The following is a 21,630-nucleotide window of genomic DNA, read 5'->3' as shown; positions in this document are numbered from 1 at the left end:
CTATGTATCTATTATATATGGGTAAAAAAATTATGTTCATATTATATAAAATCATTTAAAAAAATAATAAAATTCTTATGGTTAAAACATTTCAAGAAGTTTCACAATTCCACATTCTAACACCTTTTTAAGGTATATTTTTTGGTCATTTTTTCTTAAAATGCAACAAAATTTTGTTGGAACTGCAATTTAAGATTTTTACTCTATAGAATCCATGTTCATAAGGGAATCTTCAAGGAATTGAACCCATTTATTAATTTAAACAATTAAAAGTCTCACATAATTTGTGTGTGTGTGTGTGTGTCTAGAACTAGTATAGATGTTATATTGCTAGTGCCACGAGAGGTCAAATATCTCTAGGTGCAAATGATTTTTCAACTTATGTAATTCGAAAAAAGATTTGTCAATAAGTTTAATCCCTCTCTATGCTTTCTAGATCCATTGTTAAGATGTATATATGATATAATGATTTAAAACTCTTCTTATCTCGATCTAATTTGTAAATTACCTTGGATATTTCATTGAGTAAATGATTAAAATAAATCTTCATAGGTTATTAAGAATATATTACGCTAAATGATGATTTATTTAAGAATATTTTTTAATGATTTAAAATATTTAATATGTATTATTTGACCAATTGTTAAATAAGAAAAACCATTAAAGTAAAGCACATTATGGGGTTACATTGACATGTTATTTTCTTGTAATTTGATTTATTATTAGGTATTTATATTGCTACCAAACAAGTATCCAAAATAATGGCATTAACAGAATAAATAATAATTGGTGATCCAATAATGAATAATATACGTGAAAGTAATAATTGTTTCCATAAAAAATAATGATAAAAGCAAGATAACAAAGCACTAGTTTCTTAGTGAAGTAGAGATATTGTTATCCCCTTGGACAAGTATTCAAACATCCCCGTAGATAGTTATTCCTTGATATAATGGTCATAATTTTATTTTATTTTAACTATTATTATATTGATCATCGTTGACATAATCACCCATCTACAATAATTTTTACCATGGATGCACCATACTTGATAGCCCTTATAACCTCTAATCCAGTGACCCCAAACACACCATGAACTTGAACTATAAAACCCACAAATACACCATAACCATTGAACACTATGTCTGAGCCACACAAGTATGATGCCTAACCCAAAAGCCCATTATTAAATTTATTCCCCAATTACGTTGACCTAGAACACATTACACTCTATTACACACATTATGAAATTGAACATACTAAATATATAGTAGATTTAACAAATACTCCACATGATCTTAAATAAATTATGATGCCATAAAATTTCATCCATTAACACATAGTGACCCCTAACCACTACAAACCAAAACATAGTATAGCTACAATAATAATAAATGATTACAAATTATCCCTAACACACTATCCCCATGACATATTATGAACCTTATTATTTACAACCTTTGATGTAATTTCCTCCATAACATACTATAATATCGAATACACTAATTCCCTAATTTAATGTAACCCTAAGCTATCACTATGGCACAAGGAAGAAAATACCATCTATTCATTATCATTGTTAAAATAATGACCTCAGATGCACTAATATTGAAAACAAAATTGAATACAAATCACTATGACTCCCCAAAATTGAATACAAATCACTATGACTCCATACATCCTATAACCCCTAATTCATATGAACCCTATCAATTATAACACAATAACTGCCTAATACATTCACCTCATAAAAAGACCTCGACCTCTAGCATATTATACCCACCAACCAATGCCACAATCATACCTTGAGACATTAAAGATCACTAACCATTATGACCTTGCATACCCTATGGTCCCAAACACACTATGACCCTTTACATTTTAAACCATAAACCTCTAATGATGATATCCCTCAAAAAATTATGTTGCCTAGAATTGTAACCCCTTATTACAGTTTAACCCTTAATAATTATGTCCCAAATCAAACTATATAATCTCTCCCATACAATCGATTAAACAATCATCCGTTAGAACATTTTGACCTTTAAGAAAGATAACCATTCAAAGCCCTAAGCATTGGTAACTTAGAAACATCGTGCATCCTAACCCATGTGAAATTTAATACAATCACATGCCAATCATTATGAGATAATAACCATTGAACCTTATCACACAATAAATACCCACACATAAACATTGTTAACTCAAACATAACAATAACACAATACACATTAATTCATAACAAATATTAACCATATTTAACGAAATTGAGAATGGTTTACTATATCAGTAAGGGTTGACCACCATTAACAAAATTAACTAATTAGATAAATAACCACTTAATTACCTATATTATGGTATGTCCTTAACCCTAGCGACCTCATTGTTTATTTTTAAGCATAAACAAAAGATCCCATTGTGAAGAAATAGTAGAGTAGATACCTGTAAAACAAGAAGGAAGAGAGAAAAATATTGCAAGGAAATTAACTAATGAATGAAGGAGACAATTTGAATTACTTACAATAGCTAATTATATATTAATTCTAATTATTATATATAATTATTACTTCTAATTATTATATATTACTTCTAATTATAATGCATACTATCTCAATATGGAGGTGGTATAAAGAAGGATAGTGTCGTTTATCAAAACCATCACGAGTCTATCCCGATATATATCTCATATGATCATATTGGAGCTATTTTGTTTACTAGTTGAGTATTGTACCTACTAATAATATTACTAGGAAGCCATGGAGAACTAAAAAATTAAAAACTAGTTTCATATGAGTTGTCAATTTCACCCAATAGCTTAGTATTTGAATGTAGAGCATGATGTTTCATTTGTGTCATGTTATCTATATCCTTAATGCGATATTAATGGACTTCTAAATAAATTCCTATAATCTAATTATAAATATAGTCCAAATAGTATGAAAAATCATCACTAAGACCTCCCTCAGAAATAGGTATTGAAGAAGTTATTGTAGTAGAACTAGTGGAAGATATCAAAGAATAATTATTTGAGGTAGCTATAAAATTAGAGGAACTAAATTAAAAAATCCATCTACCATATGATGAAGCAATAAAAGTAAAAAAATAAGTCATAAATTGATCCTCTGGTGGGTTTTCTTCACTATCCTTCTTGACATTGCCTATAATTTAATCATCTAGATTATGCTAGTGAAGTACTTTGGCTAGTAGATTAATTTTTTTCACCATAAAAAAATATTTAGATGGAAACCCTTTTTGCAATATGTGTACTTTGTTCTCTTATTCTAAAATACTTTTCCCTTGAGAATGTTAGTCTCGTTACTGGATCGACAACTCTCTTCATATACATGATCAATATCTTGTTCTCTCTACTTGTTTTTCTTATTATTATCATTCACTATAAGTGCATAGGGAATGCAAGGATTAACATCCCTAATGTGTATGAGCTTATTATGTTCATCAATCAAGGACTCAATAAATTCTTCCAAATATGGGATGTTTTAGTTATTACCCATGGAAAGGGAATGCAAGGCTTAAGATCCCTAATGTGTATGAGCTTATTATGTTCATCAATCAAGGACTCAATAAATTATTCCAAATATGGGATCTTTCAGTTATTACCCATGGAAATTTTAGTAGTATGGAAAGAAGAGACAGATATATAATATTGAGGACATATTTTAAAAAATAAATGAAGGATAAGTTGTTCCTTCCTCCTATCTATCCCTCAAGATTTCACCTATATCGGTAGAGTCTTGAATCCTAAGAATAATTCTTGTAGGGCCTTGTGGATAAAAAGTAATCATATCATTTTGTAGTTAATGTCCTTTAAAGGTATATTTCTTGTAAAAGGATCCCTCTAGTTTTGTCCCAACTTCCTTAGGTGTTGAAGGTTACTCAACATGAATGAGTTGATCAGAGGAGATAAACAAAAAAAGTATCACATATATATGCTTCATTTATCTTGTTGAAGTATTTAAATTTATCCAAGACTAATGTAGGACAAATTTTTGAACCCATTGTAATAATATATATTCTCTTATTGCAAAAAAAAGAACGATATTCATATTCTAATCAAAGTAATTGAAAGGAGTAAAGATCACTATGAGCTAGTCCATTCTTTGTGAAATGATCTAATATTTTTAACATGTAATATAGTATGTATCAAAGTTGCATAACAGTAAAGTGGCCCAAAGAACCAAAATTGGAACAAAAATAGGAAAAAATGCATACCATGGATGACCAGAAAATTGTCGTAGGTGAGATGAACAGTTGAATTCCCCACTAACTAGAAGACTCGATGTTACTAGTTTACATCCTAGCATGACAATAGATAAGCTTGAATTTTTCTTGAAGGTTTACAATCCAATCAATGTAAAACTTAAAAACAACTATAACAACATGAATGATTACGAGATTTCACCTTGCACAATATTGAGAGTGACATGAATCCCCAATTTCTTAATGTTGTCGGTCTACTAGCTTCTTGGAAGAAAGGCTAGATGTCGCTCTTATTTTTGGGAATTTAGGAAGGTTTTTGTGGTTCACAAAGAAACACATTTCTAAATTTTGGAGGATGCACTGGACAATGAGATGAAAGAAGTTGATTTCAATTTAATTACTCTGTTATAGAGAAAACACTGCATGATAGAATTTTATGAAAGGAGGCCATGCACTATAGCCATTCTCCCATATTATATTCCATTGAAAATTATTGCAGCCTACATGAATGAATACATGGTTGAAGTGTTAAGTAATGTAAGACATGTGCCATCAAATTATGTAATGGTGATTGGAAACATATTTAAGATGATTCCTACCATATGCGTAAAAAATATTATGGAAGGAGAGGACAAAGAGACATGACTATGCAATTCACATTTTCAAAAAGGAATTTAATTATACTAGGTGAATTAAAAATATTAATTGATTATTATAAATTAATTTTATAAAATTTTAATAAATTTACTTTATTAAATTATAAAGTCACTTAATTAATTAATTTCATATAGTTAATTTTTTTAAATAGTTAATATATATAACATAATAACATTACTCCTTGGGGCACATTCATGTATGTGAAAATTCATTTTGGACTAATGACTGCAGAAGCCACTTCCCAAAGGGATATGGATATAGCCTTTGCCAAAGAAATTCATGACTTCCTTGTGATATGTCTAGATGACATAACTGTGTTTTCAAAATCTGATAGTTAACATTTGGATCATCTAAGGTAGGTTTTCATTAAATGCAGGAAGTATGGAATTTATTTGAACCCCAAGAATTCTTTGTTCGGGTTAGAAGAAGGAAAGTTATTAGGTCATATAATCTCAAAAGATGGTATCCGAATAGACCCTGCAAGAATAGAAGCCATCTTATAGATAAAACATCTGAGGAACATTAGAGAATTACAAGCTTTCTTAGAGAAAATTAACTTTCTTAGAAGATTTATTTTCTAATCTAGCAAAATTAATTAGATCACTGAAAAATATCTAAAAAAAATGTTCGACCATGAAATGGACTCTTCAGGCTAATAAATCCTTTGAAGGCATTAAATTGTGCTTAACTAAAACACTAGTTTTGACCAGTCCAAAATTTGACAGAGATTTCATCTTATTTTCCTTTGCTTCTGAGCACACAATTGCTGCAGTTTTACTGCAGAAAAATGACAAGGGCTATGAAAAACATATTTTTTCTTCAACAAAGCCCTGAGAGATTCCCCCTTAAAATATAACATAATGGGAAGACAAGCCTTTGATTTGGTTAAAGCTATCAAGGATTTTAGGGTATACATTTTATATTCTCATATAGTAGCCTATGTTCCTAATTCAGTAGTCAAAGACATCCTAATTCAAGATGGTCCAGATGGAAAAAGGGGAAAATGGATTGCTACTATTCTAGAATATGATATAGAAATAAAACCAACCAAGTTAATCAAGGGCCAAGGTTTATCCAAGCTCATGGCTGAATCGAAATGTTAGGCCTTGGATATAAACTTTATTGCACAAATAGATAATGAAGAGGAGATGGTGACTCCACTAATCAGCCAGGCCTTTATTGAATCACCATGGTATGCTGATATCATTTATGTTTTACTAAATTTACAAGCTCCTCCTGAATTATCTAAGACCAAAAGCATATTTTTAAAGATGAAATCCTTAAAATTTTGTATATTAGACAATGCTTTATTTTGGAGAAATCATGAAGGTATTCTTCTCAACTACTTATTAAAAGATGAATCTGACAAAGTATTACAAGAGTTTCATGCAGGTGACTGTGGAGGACACCTTTACTGGAAAACCACTACTGATAAAATTCTTAGAGCTGGTTTCTATTGGCCTACCTTGTTTTCTGATGTAAATAAATATGTGACCTCTTGTCACAAATGCCAATTTTTTTAGGGAAAGAAAAAGCTTCTACCTTTACCCCTCAAGCCAATCTCTATTGAAACACCTTTTCAACAATGGGGTTTAGAATTCATTGGTGAAATTCAGCCACCTTCCTTTGCCCAACACAAATGGATCTTCATTGCCACAGACTATTTCACAAAATGGATAGAGGCCATACGTTCAAGGCAAGCCACTGACACTATTATCATAACCTTCCTTGAAACCAACATTCTATCAAGATTGGGGTGTCCAACTAAGCTCATTATTGATAATGCAGCAACCTTTATATCCAAAAGAATGATAGATTTCTGCCACAAGTATCATATAACCCTGGGCCATTCCACAACCTATTATCCTAAAGGAAATGGACTGGAAAAATCCTCAAATAAAAATCTGGTGAACATCATCAAAAAGTTGTAAGAGGATAATAAGAAAACGTGGAATAAAAAGCTATTCAATTCCTTATGGGCAGACAGACTAACCACTAAGAAATCAATTGGTACTTCTCCCTATCAACTAGTTTATGGGATGGAAGTTGTTTTTCCATCCTCCTTGGGAACACCAATGATGAAGTTGCTTCAAGAATTGCAGGTTGAACCAAATAGTATCTAAAGAAGAATCAACCAAACAATTTATCTTCAACAAACTAGGGAGGAAGTATACATTAGATCTCAGGTTGTGCAGGAAAGGATTAAAAAGATTTTTGACAAAGGAACCAAGGCTGAAGATTTCTACCTTGGCAAAAATGTCCTAAAGTTGGATTCAGGGAGGGAAGTTAAAGGTAAACATGGGAAATTTGATTTCCTATGGAAAGGCCCATATGTCATTTATGCTTTCAAAGGTAATAGTGCTTTCTTCCTAAGGGAAATCGATGGTATCGAAGCAGAAGGTGGACCAGTGAATGGATGAATGTTCAAACACTATTTTGAACCTAAATATTGGTTCTGATTTCCCATTGTACATATCCCATTTTTCAAAAAGTCAAGTTTGGATTGGATGGTGATTTTTAAAGTTGAAGAACAAAGATAAGGCCCTAAGCTTTAAGGATTTACTTTCATAAATATCAATAATGTAGAGACATAGAGGAGAAGTATTCCAAGGTAACATCAACAAAAATTCAAAGGCTACTGATCTACAAAGTTCTTGACATTTCACCAGTAAATTCCATCCCCAAGTGGAGCCACTGTTAGGTTCCTATACCAATAGGAGTCATAATTTTGAATGACTAAGTTTAAGCCTTGTAATATTGTACATACATTTGCTTTCTGCAAATGTTTTCCATATTAAAAAATTAAAAAATGTAAAGAGGATATGTCCTAAAAGAATAATCAAAGGAAAAAAAGAATGAAAAGGTCAAAAAAATGAAAATATATGAACCCCAAAAGACAAAAGGAGACAATGAAAGTGTGCAAGTAAAAATGCCACTACTATTTACCTTTTATGCATAATAAATGATTATGTACAACTTGTTACTCATACCACAATCCATAATAGTCAAATTGTTTAAACTTGGCTCTTTCATGTTTTAAATTTTATGTTTATAGTTAGAGAATAAAATCTGACCAAATAGTGTAATCTTGATAGATCATTAGATAGGTAGAGTGAATAAAAGGGGCTCATCAGTTTAATATGAGCCCTTGCATGATATAAGGTTATATTTAGATAGCTTGCTATGTAAAGAAAAAGAAAAATATTGACAAGGGTTTGCTAGCCTAAATGCACCCAAATAAAGTGAAGGAAAAATGGTAGGGTAAGTAGATGGGTAAGTAGTAGAAAGGTTGCATAAATATCATGTGATTACATAAAAAACACTTATGTCATTGTTCAAAATTCACATGTTAAATATGCATAAGTGGTAAACAAAGAAAAGTCAATGGTTCACAATATGATTTAGTTAACATCCCCCTCACAAACCCCTTTTCCTAAAGGTTAAACTCTTTTTTCCTAAGAAAATCCCTTGATAAACATATTTTATGCAAAAACCCACCAAATTATATTTATCCTAAGTACTAAGTGTATGGAAAGCGCATAGCATTTCACATACCTAAGTACAATACCCCTTCTTCTCATTTCACCTCATATTAACTCTTTAATTAAATATATAAAATTCTCGAAAAACCCACCTGTATATATTTAACTCCTTTATACAAAATAACCCCACCCCTTAGTTTAGTTATAAACTATATGACTACCCCATATCGCACAAAATATATTAAAATCCCACTCTCAGTCCTTAATCCAATGTTAAAGTGTCCACGATGAGATTAAGTTCTAAGTTAATCTTATACTGCCGATGATTAGACCCATGGGAACCCCGAAAACTATTGGAAATAATGCTAAGAGGGGGGTGAATCAGTATTATTAGATCTAAAATTTTATTTCATAAACATATTTATATATGCTACTTCAGTGAAGTGAATTGGCCTGTACACGTGATTGTACTTAAAGAAACCAGCGTATATGTAGAGAACTTTTGATTTAGACAATTTATCATGTATTAAGCTTAAACCAGTATATCAGAGATTAATTATAAAGTGTAGTAAAAGCAGAATAAAGCATCACACATAAGCAAAACACATGAACACCAAGATATAAGGTGGAAACCCAATGTGGGTAAAAACCACCTGTTGTTGTCGTCTCTGTCTTCTTTTAATAATAAAAAAATCTATTTACAATCTTGTACTGGTGCAGACTCATACTAGTAGGTAGGCACCCACCTGCAGAAGGCTACAACCTTCTCTCATTCTCCAACTTCTACTGGAAGAGAGCTACAACCCCCTAGCTCTTGTACTAACCGATATGTTTACTAGTACGTAGGCGCTAACCTACAGAAGGCTACGACCTTCTCTCTTCATCTAGGGACCACTTTTCATAAATTTTCAAACTGGATGCTCCTGGTACACAACAATACACATGAAAGTCTCATTTCATCCAATTTTCATACTGGACCCATTAACAACATTGAAACTCAGAAAATCATAACTGCAATACAACCATCAAATACATTTGCATCAACTAATCACTAAAACTCAGTCATCACTTTCTGAATCAATCACAACTGAATCAATCAATCACTTGACAATCCATCATCAGCAAATCACAATCAATCAATCTGATCATTCAAAACAATTTCACCAGAACCTAAATCAGAACCTAGAACACTACAAAAACAAACAGAAACAATTGAAACTTTAAACATCATACTTCATAATGTATACGCTACTTCCATGTGTCGAACCAGCATGTATACGCACTTTTACCAAAAGGAACCTGCGTGCAGATATGAAAATTCAAATTTATGATGTATAGGCTACTTTGATATGTTGAACTAATGTGTATATGCTCTTTTATTAAAGCGAACTTGTATACAGATCTATAAATGTTAACTCAAAACATCACAACTATTCTAGACTTCAACCATACCAACATCATCATATTTACAGAATAAAACATGCGTCAGTATTAAGATCTAGTCTGTTTAAGATCAAACCACATAATGATAATAATTTTAAGCCTTTAGGATCCCGGTCCATCAACCTTCATTAGCCAAATATGTGCCTCCTTAGATCAGATCAAGCAAACCATCAGAAGCTCATTAACCTGCATGTATGATCCAACACGTCATAGGATATTCAAAATACTTGCACACCTAGCCTAATGATCTTCTCCTCCTTATACAGTTTTAGGCCTTTCTCAATACCATGGACCAAAACTACTTAGGATCAACACCTTGGACCAAATACCTCAAACCAATTACCTTGGGTCAAATACCTTGGACCAAAAACTTTGTTTTTCCAAGATATACGCGCTTTCCCTTCTCTGAAAGTGTGTGTTTACGTATACGCTCCTTTTGTTTAGTAAACTTGTGTGTATACGCAGCTTGGAAAAGGTGAACCTATGTATACCTCTCTTTCTTCATTCTTTGACCTATTTCACTATGAGCTTTCATCTGAGTGAGTTGCCATAAAGGACAACACCTATATTATAATTCCAACAAAAGCTTTATATGTAAATCACCGTGCAACTCCATATCCTGACCACCATTAATCATTCTTACCCCTCATCCAATGGCCCGTGATCATATCGACGGCACCCAATGTCCACCCTTTACTTGCTTGATAAGGTGGTTTCTCCCTCACCCCCGGTGCTACATGTCAAATGATGAATGGAATCAGGGGACCTCTCCCAAATATTGCCTGCACTGCAAAAGAGGTGCGATGGCCTTCCTAAACCGCTTCCCCCATTTAACCAAAAAACTAACATTGTTCATCGACCAATGAACCCACCAAAAAATTAATGTTTTCCTATAAAAGCCCCATTATCCCACTTTTCGCTCTTTTCACGCATTCGCTAGTAAAAAATCAGAAAGTTGTTGCGACCCTTTGCAAACTAAGAATTCCCTCACAAACCTTCGCCATTGATCCATGGATGTCGCAGATAGTCCAGCTCATTCATCACTCTGTACCATAACATTACGGACCTCTGTAGCCTCCATCAATTACCAGTTATAGTAAATTTCGCCCAACTCCAGGTATTTAACCATGGAAAACAAACTCAATTGTCAAATTCCAGTAAAATTTGCCCTCATAACACTGTTAATTAAGTTAAAAATATCAATTTTACTTTGAATTTTTACAATCTGGACCATAACCATCTGAAAAACCATCGTTGCCCTAAAAACTCTAAATTACCCCCCACACTCAAATCCACAAGAACTGAGTATGGCTTCCCAATTGCAATGGATGTAAGGCCCATCTCTACACCTCATCTAGACCTAGACCACCTTCATTTAGTTGATGAAGATTTCCAAATAAGAGATACCACTTCCCTAGAGCCCCTAATCAAAGTACATTGCCAAAGTAGGGATAGGTACCTCAACCATGTTGATGAGATTGGCCTTTGGGAATCAATTTTTCCCAGATACCAATTCCTCCAAGTCCATAGTTTCCCAAATATTGTTCACTACTGTCATGCTAATTACATCTTTAGTCAAAGAACAGTCATGTCCCCGAACCAAACCATACTTTTCACCATCACTGCTGAGTCCATAAACGAAATGTTGTAGCCAAACCTAACTCCCCTCTCAATTGGAGACTTGCTGGACCAGTACTCGAAGCCTAGTTCTACAAAATTCACCCAATTGTTCCAAACCTTCATCAGAGAGGAAAAACACATCCCTAAGGACTCCCCTCCATATGTATCAGTCATTTTCTCTCCATGGGGCCAGAATATTGTAGCCATGATATCATGTGTGTTGGGCTACACCACTAGTGAATACATTGATGAGTTAATCCTTGCCTTCCTGTCCATCTACACTCCAGGATAGCCTCCTTCTATCATTTATGACTATGCCCAATTTATAGCTAATAGGATGCATGAAAAATTCCTTAGAATGAGCAATGAAAGAGTTTTCAAGTATTTCTTAGCCTTATACCATCTATTCCTGTATCATGAGTCAGAGAAGTTTCCTTCTACCCTTCAAAAGCTGGACACAAAGGGTCAACCCCGGTCAGTCATTTTTTGGACCCCATTGATCCACCCATATCAGTCACCATACTCTTATTCTGATTTCATTCATTTATTTTTACACCCAGTCATGACAATGTTGACTGGAAGCCCTCCTCCTAGAATCAGTCCAAAAATAAAGAGAGTCCTCCAACTGTCCAAGTAGACCAAAGTGGGTGATTGGTGATTGTACCAAAACCACACCGAAATTAGAATCTATGGTTGCATGCTGGCACCATACAAGCTACCAAGATACCTCCCAATGAGGTTGTTTGCATTGGAATATTATAGACAAATCATCAATGGAGATGAAGTAAACTTTGTCAATGCAAATAAGAAGGCTAATTTCAAGATAAAAGACCAACTAGGCCCCTTCATATGCAACTCTGGGGAGGCAAGTAAAGAAGTATATTTGATATTGTAGAACATGAAGTTCCAAAGAAGTTTTGTTTGGAGATATGACCCTTTGGAATTCATTACCAAGAAGAGACAAAAGGTCAAGCTAGAACCTTTCATTCACCATCCCATACTTGAAATAGAAGCATATGCCAACCAAATAGAATGGGTGGAAGGTACCCTAGTGGAGCAAGACAACACCAGAGTAGACATAGAGAATGATCTCATTGATCTAGAAAGACAACTTGATGAGGGTTCTTTCCTGCAGGTATCAGAGCAATCAGACCGACTGGAGACAACCATGAGTACCCCTCCAATTATGCAGACTCCTGAAAATGAGGAGAAGAACCTAAAGAGAAGTAGGGAGGAGGCCATTACATTAGCAAGAGAAACCTCATATGCTCAGCTAGAAACCAACCAAGCAAAAAGGAAAAAAATGAATCTTGTCTCTGAACAGGAGGATACAGAGAGCTCAGCTGAGGTTACAAACACAGAAGGAAACAGGAGCAGTCCTACCACCCCATCTAAGGGCATGCAAGAGCCTTCCACATCAGAGACTCAGATGTTTGAAAGGAATCTTAGTGTGGAAGTGTCTTCATTGAGTAGGCCTGCTGATAGAGACCAGGACAACAAGGAAAGATACAAAGAAATCAAAGCAAGAAACAAAAGGCTCAAGGCCCAAAGCTATGCTTAGTACCTAAAGATGAATCCTATCAATAAAACAAGGCTAATGTAAGCCTTTGAAATTAAAGAGGGGAAGTTACAGATGTCATTCATCAAGCCTATAGCCCAACAGCCAAAGACAACATCCGATTTCAAGAAGGTAGACTTTGAAGTGTTGGCAAGGGATATTCATCCCATAGACTAGATTGAATTGCAAAAAAAGGCTAGAGAAATGATATACTCCACCCTAACAGGTAAAGCCATAGTTGATCACCAGCTACAAAACTCTCTAAACAACATTTCACCACAATTCCAGTTAGAGAAGGCCTCTTCACAGGCCAAGGACACCAGGATCAAGTCCTTAGAGGACTTAGTGATTGAACTTGGACACGATCCCAAGGATATAAAAGTTGTAGAGAATATCATTAAAAAGAAGAACAATGATATAGCTGCATTAAAGAAACAACTAAAAATACCCCAGTTACAACATCCACAAACATTGGAAGTCCTAAAAGCCCAGCAAGGGCATGAAGAACTTATGGACTTAGTCTTGAAGTTGAACGATAAGATGAAAGTGACAGAAAATAATTTGGATGATTTAATCCAATTAAAACAAGTAGATGTGGCCACTTCTTCAACAAATGTGATCCGTACAATCTCCATAACAGTGCCATCCACACTAGCATCTTCTTTGAAAGCTACAACTCCACTTGCAATAGCCTTGCCAGTAATAACAAAATCTACATCAGCAACAGGTGCATCATGAGAGAAAGCAAGAAAATTAGTCAAATCCATGGAAGAGATGTCTATCCAGGCTACTGAAATGAATAGGCTAAGAGAAGAGGTTGCAAGTTTGGAAACTGACTGCAAAATTTCCCAACTGAAGCAAAAAGAAGAAGCAAAAAAATCCCAGAGGATGAGTGAGAGAATCAAAGTCTTAGAGAAACACTTAACACTTGAGAAACTACTTGGGCAAACCAAGGAAATGCTGTGGGCAAATATCATTGACTCTATCAATGATTTTTGGCCCTTAATCTAGGTTATTTTTGAACAAAAAAAGTTAGTAAGGATAGCTACAGAAGTTATGCAGAAAGTGAAGGAGGAGTTGGGAGATAAGCCAGAGGATTCAAATAGATTCATCCACTTCCTCAACAGCAAGACTAGATATGAGCTCCATGAGCTAAATATATAAGATAGGACTGAGGCTATTTTAGAAATAAGGAAATTCCTTTCCAAAAGGAACCTTATGCTGAACTTAGAAGAAAAGTGCCACAATATGCAGATAGCCATTGATATGTCCATTGCTAAATTCCAGATTTTGAGGGAGAAATATTTGTCCAATCCTATGGTTATCATTGAAAAGGTCATGACATAGTTGGATTATGGAAATAGACTCAGACAGTGCTAAGGAACAAGCTAGCTCTTCATCCATAAAATCATTGCCAATAGGCAAAGTTTTGTACAACACATTTGAAAACCTATTTTTCCTAGAGCATGAGATCAAACATCTATTCCTCACGAAGTGCAATTTTACCAAATATATTGAGGTTGATGAAATCTACAGGAGAATGATGAATGTCAAATTACCTGATGCAGAATGGTGGGAGACAATGACAGATTTACTGTGATAAATTTACTGCAAAAAGTTACTGCACAATAAAAAGAGGGAAACCAAGTAAACAGGTAAAGACAGCACATTAGGGTCAAAAAGTATCAGGGTCAAAGAGTATCAGCTGAAATGGTAAAAGTTGAAGAAGATTCTAGCATGAAACGCTACAACAACAAGCCAACATAAAGGGTTACACTTCAATGCTAAAGGCCAACACAACCATAATAAAAGGGACAACATGAAACAATTCAATAGTTGTCTCTATCTTCTTGCAAGAAGATATTTGTATTTCCTAGATTAAATCTCAAGTTGTTTTGAGATATTTTGTAAATAATTTTTGTATAAATACTTCAAAAATCGAAGTATGTAGTGTGGATTCAAAAACACTTCTATAGACTTCTTGTTCTTAAGTCTAAAATTCTATTGTATCAATGGTTGGATCAGCTAGCTGGATCAAGGAATAAAGATTAGATATTTCACTGGATTCTTGTGTAAAGCAAAGTTCAAATAAGTATTCTCTCACGTTGAATGTTACTTTTCTTTGAGTTTTTCCACAGTCTTACTTGTATCTATAAAAATTTGAATGATATAACATGGAATGATATCTCAAAATTGCTTAACTACACTATGTCTTGATTGTTATGCATATTGAATGTTTTCTTCACAAATTTAAGTTAAGGAACCCTTGGTTGCTCCTTAGTTTAGGTAGTTCCTTGTGATCTATAGAAAAGGACTCTTAATTGCCCTTTGTTCATGATTATCCCATGTTCTTCATTTTAACCCCGGTCTGAGGATTCTTAAGTGCTTTCTCACTCTAGTTAGGATCATTTCACCTATTCAACCTAAATATTTGCACTTTACATTGCTAGCTTGCCCTGTGAACATTCCCTTTAATGAATTGATCCAGTTCTGCTATCCATTTGTTGACTCGATAGCCCAATGGCTTAAAGAGCTTTCTCTGTCCATCTATTCCAAGAATTCCACCACCCAACCTTCAATGCAAAACCAAAACCCCAATGAACATTAAGAACTAGCCTAAAATCCTAGAAAAATAAAGCTAAATTATATAGAGAGATCCCTCTTTGAGTCATAGATTGGCTAGAGCCTATAGTTAAAAGATTGGTTTGTGGTTACCTCAGTTTCTTCCTTCTTCTGGTAACTTCTAAGGAAAGTTCTGAGTGAAAACAAGTTAGAGGCCCTAACATCATCTAACTTTGACATAGATGCTCTATGTATTAGTTGTGATTGTCTTGAAAGGTTGTAGCCTTATTTTGAGGTTAATTGTTGAACAAAATCATCTCTTAAAGTTTGGTGACAAAAAATATCACATATCATTTTCCAAGGAGACGAATGATATATGAAATCGACATCGAGGGCTTCTGAGGATTGAAAATTTTATTTTCATTGGAGAAATTGCAAGGGCTTGAGGGCAAGGAAAATTTTAATAAAATTAACTAAAAGGAATTGTAGAGACTATGGACATGCTGAAGCCACACATGAATATTATCCATTTGTAAGTTATTTATTATATGTCTTTGTATCACAGAATTCTTTTGTAAATGTTTATATGTGTATTGTATTTTTTATTATATTTCTTTGTATTTTGAATTGTATTATCTTTCTATTGTAAATGTATTTTATAATATTCTTTTTGAGTTGTTTGAACAATGTTGTCACCTTGATGTGGACAAGAAATATTATTTGATTATTTGTTTTAGGGTTGATTAAGGGGTTAATTCCATAATGGGCTTAGGGATAAAGGTTTATTGTTTAAGATTTTAGGGGTTAGGCATTAGGGGCTTAGGGGATAGGGTTTTAAGGACTTAGGGGAACGTGGTTAATGTGTTAGGGGGTATATCTATGTTTAAGGGGGTAATTTGGACATACATGATTTAGAGGTTAATTGTAGATTTTAATGGATCATTATTAATAAGATTTTAAAGTACATTATGAAAAATATGACATTATAATGATGAATGGAGCATAGCATCAAAATATTTTTATTATGGTCATGACTATATATCTCAGAAACTGTCTCACTTCTTATATGTCAACAAAAGTAACATATATCTTAGATTTTTTCACCATATTCTTAAATATCTTGATGAATTACAAAAGCATCGCCATTGATTTATTGTCTTTGTTTCTTCGTCTAACCTAATTTCTCTTTCTCTTTCTCTTTGTGGTGTTTGTTTTCGTTATATATTATATTTGTAAACTATTGTTATATCGACATTTTAATTCATTCTATGTCTGCTAATATTACTTTATTGATTGTAATTATATAGTAAGAACCTGCTAGGGCATTGATTGATGAGGAAGACATGGTAGCATTAAAAGCGCTTGTTCAAGAACATGGAGAGATTAATATTGAGGATCAAGATAATGATCCTATGGAAGACAATAATGATGTTGATAACATAGTTGAAGAAGATGGGACAAATAGATTGATCCATGAGACATTTAATAATGTGAATGAATGATGATGACAACCTATATGATGATTGTGATTTTGATTTACCTATACTAGAGTTGACAACTGGACCTCTTTATGAAGGCTCAAAGACATGTCGCTTATGTGTTGTATTGTTGTTGGTCAACTTAAAGGTCGTGAAGGGTTTGTCAAACACATGTGTCATACAACTCCAAGGTATGCCATATATTTTGTTACATTTAGTACTATATACATGATAAAGAAATTACCTTTTCCTTTTTTTTAAATTTTAATATAATGATATGCATCATTTCATTGATTTAAAACTTTTTGATGCAATATGTATGAATAATATTGTTTAGTACGTTAACCACTACTAATTTATTTTTATATTGTAGACTATTAGGTGATTTTTTTTACCCCCATGACATGTTTTACCTCATGCATAGTAAGATTTACATGCCATTATGAAATATATTGGAATGGTGTATTAAACTATTCATGCATGTTGTAATAATAATATTCTCTATTATAGAGAAAATGCATTAAAAGAAAAATGTCAAAAACGTGATGAGAGTAGATATCAAACCAATGAAGTATCAAAAAATGTGTCTCACAAGGTTCTTCGTTATATTCCCATGATTCCATGTCTGAGACAATTCTTTAGGTGCAAAAGTGGAATAGAACTTATGGATTACCATACAACGAATAGAAGTGAAGATGTTGTTTTTTGAATGCCTACATATAGATATGAGTTTAGGAATATAGAGGAAAAGTGCCCAGATATTAAAAGTGAGCCTCATAATCTTAGGCTTTCATTAGTATCTGAAGATGGCAATCCATTTGGAGATACGAGATCTACTTACTTGGTGTAGCCCATTTTTGGATCCAGATATATCAGAACTTTAACTAGTCATTTTCCTCATTATGGAAAATTGAACAATACGTAAACATCAAATATTCAATGTAAATTAATGTTAATTATACCTCATATAGGTTTAAATTATTGGGAATAGAATAAGACATGGTGAACTGGACTTAAAATGCAATGTTATTATTATTACACTTTGATACAATGGCCACGACCTGATTACACGAACAAACCCAAGACATACCAATAACACTCGTTATTTGCCTTACAGTTCTCATAATTCAAACATTGAAGGAGCAATGGAGGCGAACCAATAAAAAGGTCCATTTTATGGGTGATAAATGTGGGGTAATAGTCGCGTTGTGATTTTCAAATTCCACCTATATGTCTCTCACATTTGTCCCATACATATACAATTTTGGCTCGAGCATCGTCTAATTGGGGACTATTACAATTAGTTTGGAAAAAAATTCTTTGTCCTACAACAATTACGTGGAAAAACCCTTAGATTTTGTTCCTGTAATAAATGGCAACATTCTTAAAATCACCCTCCACAACTAGTTTAATTATAATTTAATTATGATTTAGAATTAAGAAATGATGCCTCACATTTAGATTTAAATTTATTACATATTTTTGAATAAAAATTAAATTCAAATTATACAATATGATGGTATTTAGGTCCCACTTAAGACATATCAGAATTGATATCTAAGCCAATTAAGATGTTTAATGAGATAACATAATATTTGTGATTAATTATATTTAATATATAATTTTATAATGTGCTTTAATATATTTAATTTATTAACTTTATTCTAATATATTTTAAATTTAATATTTTTTATATCAATTAATAGATTTTAAATAGCTATGAGGATTTCTATTATTAGTTTTTCATATCACATGTTAAATTTATAATAAATATATATTTGTAATATAAAATAAATGCATATTTGGAATCTTTGTAAGTTTTATTTTGAAATACTAGCACAACTACATTAATAAATGTGGTTGATAAATAACAATAAGCCCATATCAAATGCATATATAAATTGTCAATAATATTAAAAATTAATGTCATTAATGTTATTATCAATAATATTAATATAAATATAAAAATCGTATTAATAATAATTAATATTATATTAAAAAATAATAATTAAAAATAACAATAATAATAATAATAATAATAGTAGTAGATAATAGATAATAGATTAAAAAACAATTATATTAATAATCATTTAATAAATAATTCTGAAGTAATTATGAAATAAGCATTTAATAAAAATCAAACAAAAATTTAGATGTGATTGATACAAAATTCAACTTTAAACACTCCACCCAACCACAATTATTAAACGCTAGCCTCTTCCAAAACACACTGAGACTAATGAGAAATGTTGCACCAATTCAAATCATCAGGATAATGATCATAATCATTCACGCTTTCCAACCAATCCCTTCTCACACTTTCTTACATTCTTGGATAACATTGAAATGAAAAAGGCGATGAAATCTCCAAACCATTTATTGATTTCACTCTTGATATAGATGTAATTGTCAGACCCTGCTTCTCTCTATTTCCAATATCTACAGTGTCTCATTGCAAGGGAATAATATTAAACCCAAGGGATATATATTATAAACACAAGGTATAAAAACCCTAAAATAAATATTGTTGACCATGATTTACAATCATTGATTTTCATACTGAGACAATATTTTTCAGGATGTGATGTTGGACCATGGTTGACCATGGTTAATTATGGTTGATTTTCATATTGAGACAATTTTTAGCACATTGTGACAATGGACCATCATTTACCATGGATGACCATGATTGTAAACCCAAGGTATTTATATTAATCCCCAGGATTAATATTGTAAAGCCTATCAATAATATTATACCCTAGGAATATGAACCAAATAAACCTAAGATATTGATATTATAAACTGAAGGGAATAATAAACCCAAGGGATTAAGTCTAAAACCCAAAGGTATTATAAACCCAATAGAATAATATTAAAACCAAGGGATTAATATTATAAATGAAAGGTATATAAACCCTAAAGGTATTGATATTATAAAACAAAGGGAATAATAAACCAAATGGATTAATACTAAAAACCCAAGGGATTAAGAGAAAAATTGATTAATAATATAAACCCAAGGGAATAATATTAAACCCAAGGGATTAATATTTTAAACCCAAAGTACATAAAGCCTAAGATAAATATTATAAACACAAGGAAATAATAAACCCAAGGGATAAATATTATAAACCTAAGGAATATAAGCACTGAGATAAATATTAGATATTATAACATAAATATTTGTCACAATGTGACTATGTTTGACCATGTTTATTGACTATTGTTGACCATGGTTCACCATGATTAAACCCAAAGGTATTATAGATGCAAGGGAATAATATTAAACCCAAGGAATTAATATTACAAATGCAGTGTATATAGACCCTAAAGGGATTGGTATAAACCCAAGGGACTAATACTAAAAACCAAGGGATTAAAAACCCAAAGGATTGATAATATAAATTTAAGTGAGTAATATTAAACCCAAGGGTTTAAGATTATAAACCCAAGGTATATAAACCCTAAGATAAATATTATAAACCCAAGTGAATAATAAACCCAAGGGATAAGTATTATAATCCCAAGGAATATAAACCTTAAGATAAATATTATAAACCCTAACAAAAATATTTGTCACAATGCGACTTTGGAATATGGTTGACCATGATTTAATTTCATATAAAGACAAACAAACCCTAAAATAAACATGGTTGACAATGATTTACCATCATTGTTTTTCATACTGAAATGATGTTTTCCACAATCTACATTGGACCATGGTTGACCCTGATTGAAACCAAAGGTATTATAAATTCAAGGGAATAATGTTAAACCCAATGGATTAATATTATATATCCAAGGTGTATGAACCCTAAAGGTATTGATATTATAAATCCAAGGGATTAAAACCCCAACATATTGATAATATAAACCCAGGGTACATAAATCCTAAGATAAATATTATAATCCAATGGAATAATAAGCCCAAGGGATTAACAAATATCATAATTTATTTTCCATGGAGGAACTTATCATGGAACTTATTAATACAAACAATGTACTTCATAAGTAAAATATCACAATCGCATATTAAGTAAAATATTTCAATGTCAACTAATATCCACAATGAAAAGAAATATATTTTCATCATTAAAACATTTTTAAGCATTTCTAGTAATGCTATTATTTTGTATTTGGGCTATATTTTTTTGTCAATTTTACCATTGATATGCAAACATTTTTTTTTTCAAATATTGCATTTAAAAAAATACATAAGAAGAAATTATATCACTCTAAACACTTTTAGTATTTTTTATTAAAATAGATCAATATTGATGGTTAAAGAAAAAACTAATAAGGTCATATTGCAATTTGAAAATTTGTTACTGAATGATTGCTAATTACTTTTACAACACAAATTCATTAATGCTAGTTTACCTAATTCTAAACTAATCCTACCTTGAAATCCTAGGACACACCAAATTCATAGTTGTAGCTACTTTTATACTTTTGTATTTTAGAAGTAAAGCAATCTTCCATACAACACTCCTTCAAATCATTAACATTTAAACCACACTTACCTACTAATTTTATAGTGGAGACATAACTAATCTCATGGAGATTCATGGCATAAGTTTGTTAAACCTTCTACTCCTCATTTGTGTAGCGA

The 21,630-nt window shown here is 32.3% G+C and overlaps 1 pseudogene; it reads left to right on the top strand.

Moving 5' to 3' along the window:
• LOC149252984 (UDP-glucose 4-epimerase-like) overlaps window positions 1-21,630 on the top strand; it is a 93,732-nt pseudogene that overhangs the window by 857 nt on the left and 71,245 nt on the right.

This window comes from Pinus tabuliformis, chromosome 7 (assembly GCF_031772625.1).
Source record: "Pinus tabuliformis cultivar Carrire ecotype Pingquan chromosome 7, CPIR1, whole genome shotgun sequence".
NCBI classification, from domain to species: Eukaryota; Viridiplantae; Streptophyta; class Pinopsida; order Pinales; family Pinaceae; genus Pinus; species Pinus tabuliformis.
This window is presented reverse-complemented; position numbering and strand designations above follow the sequence as displayed.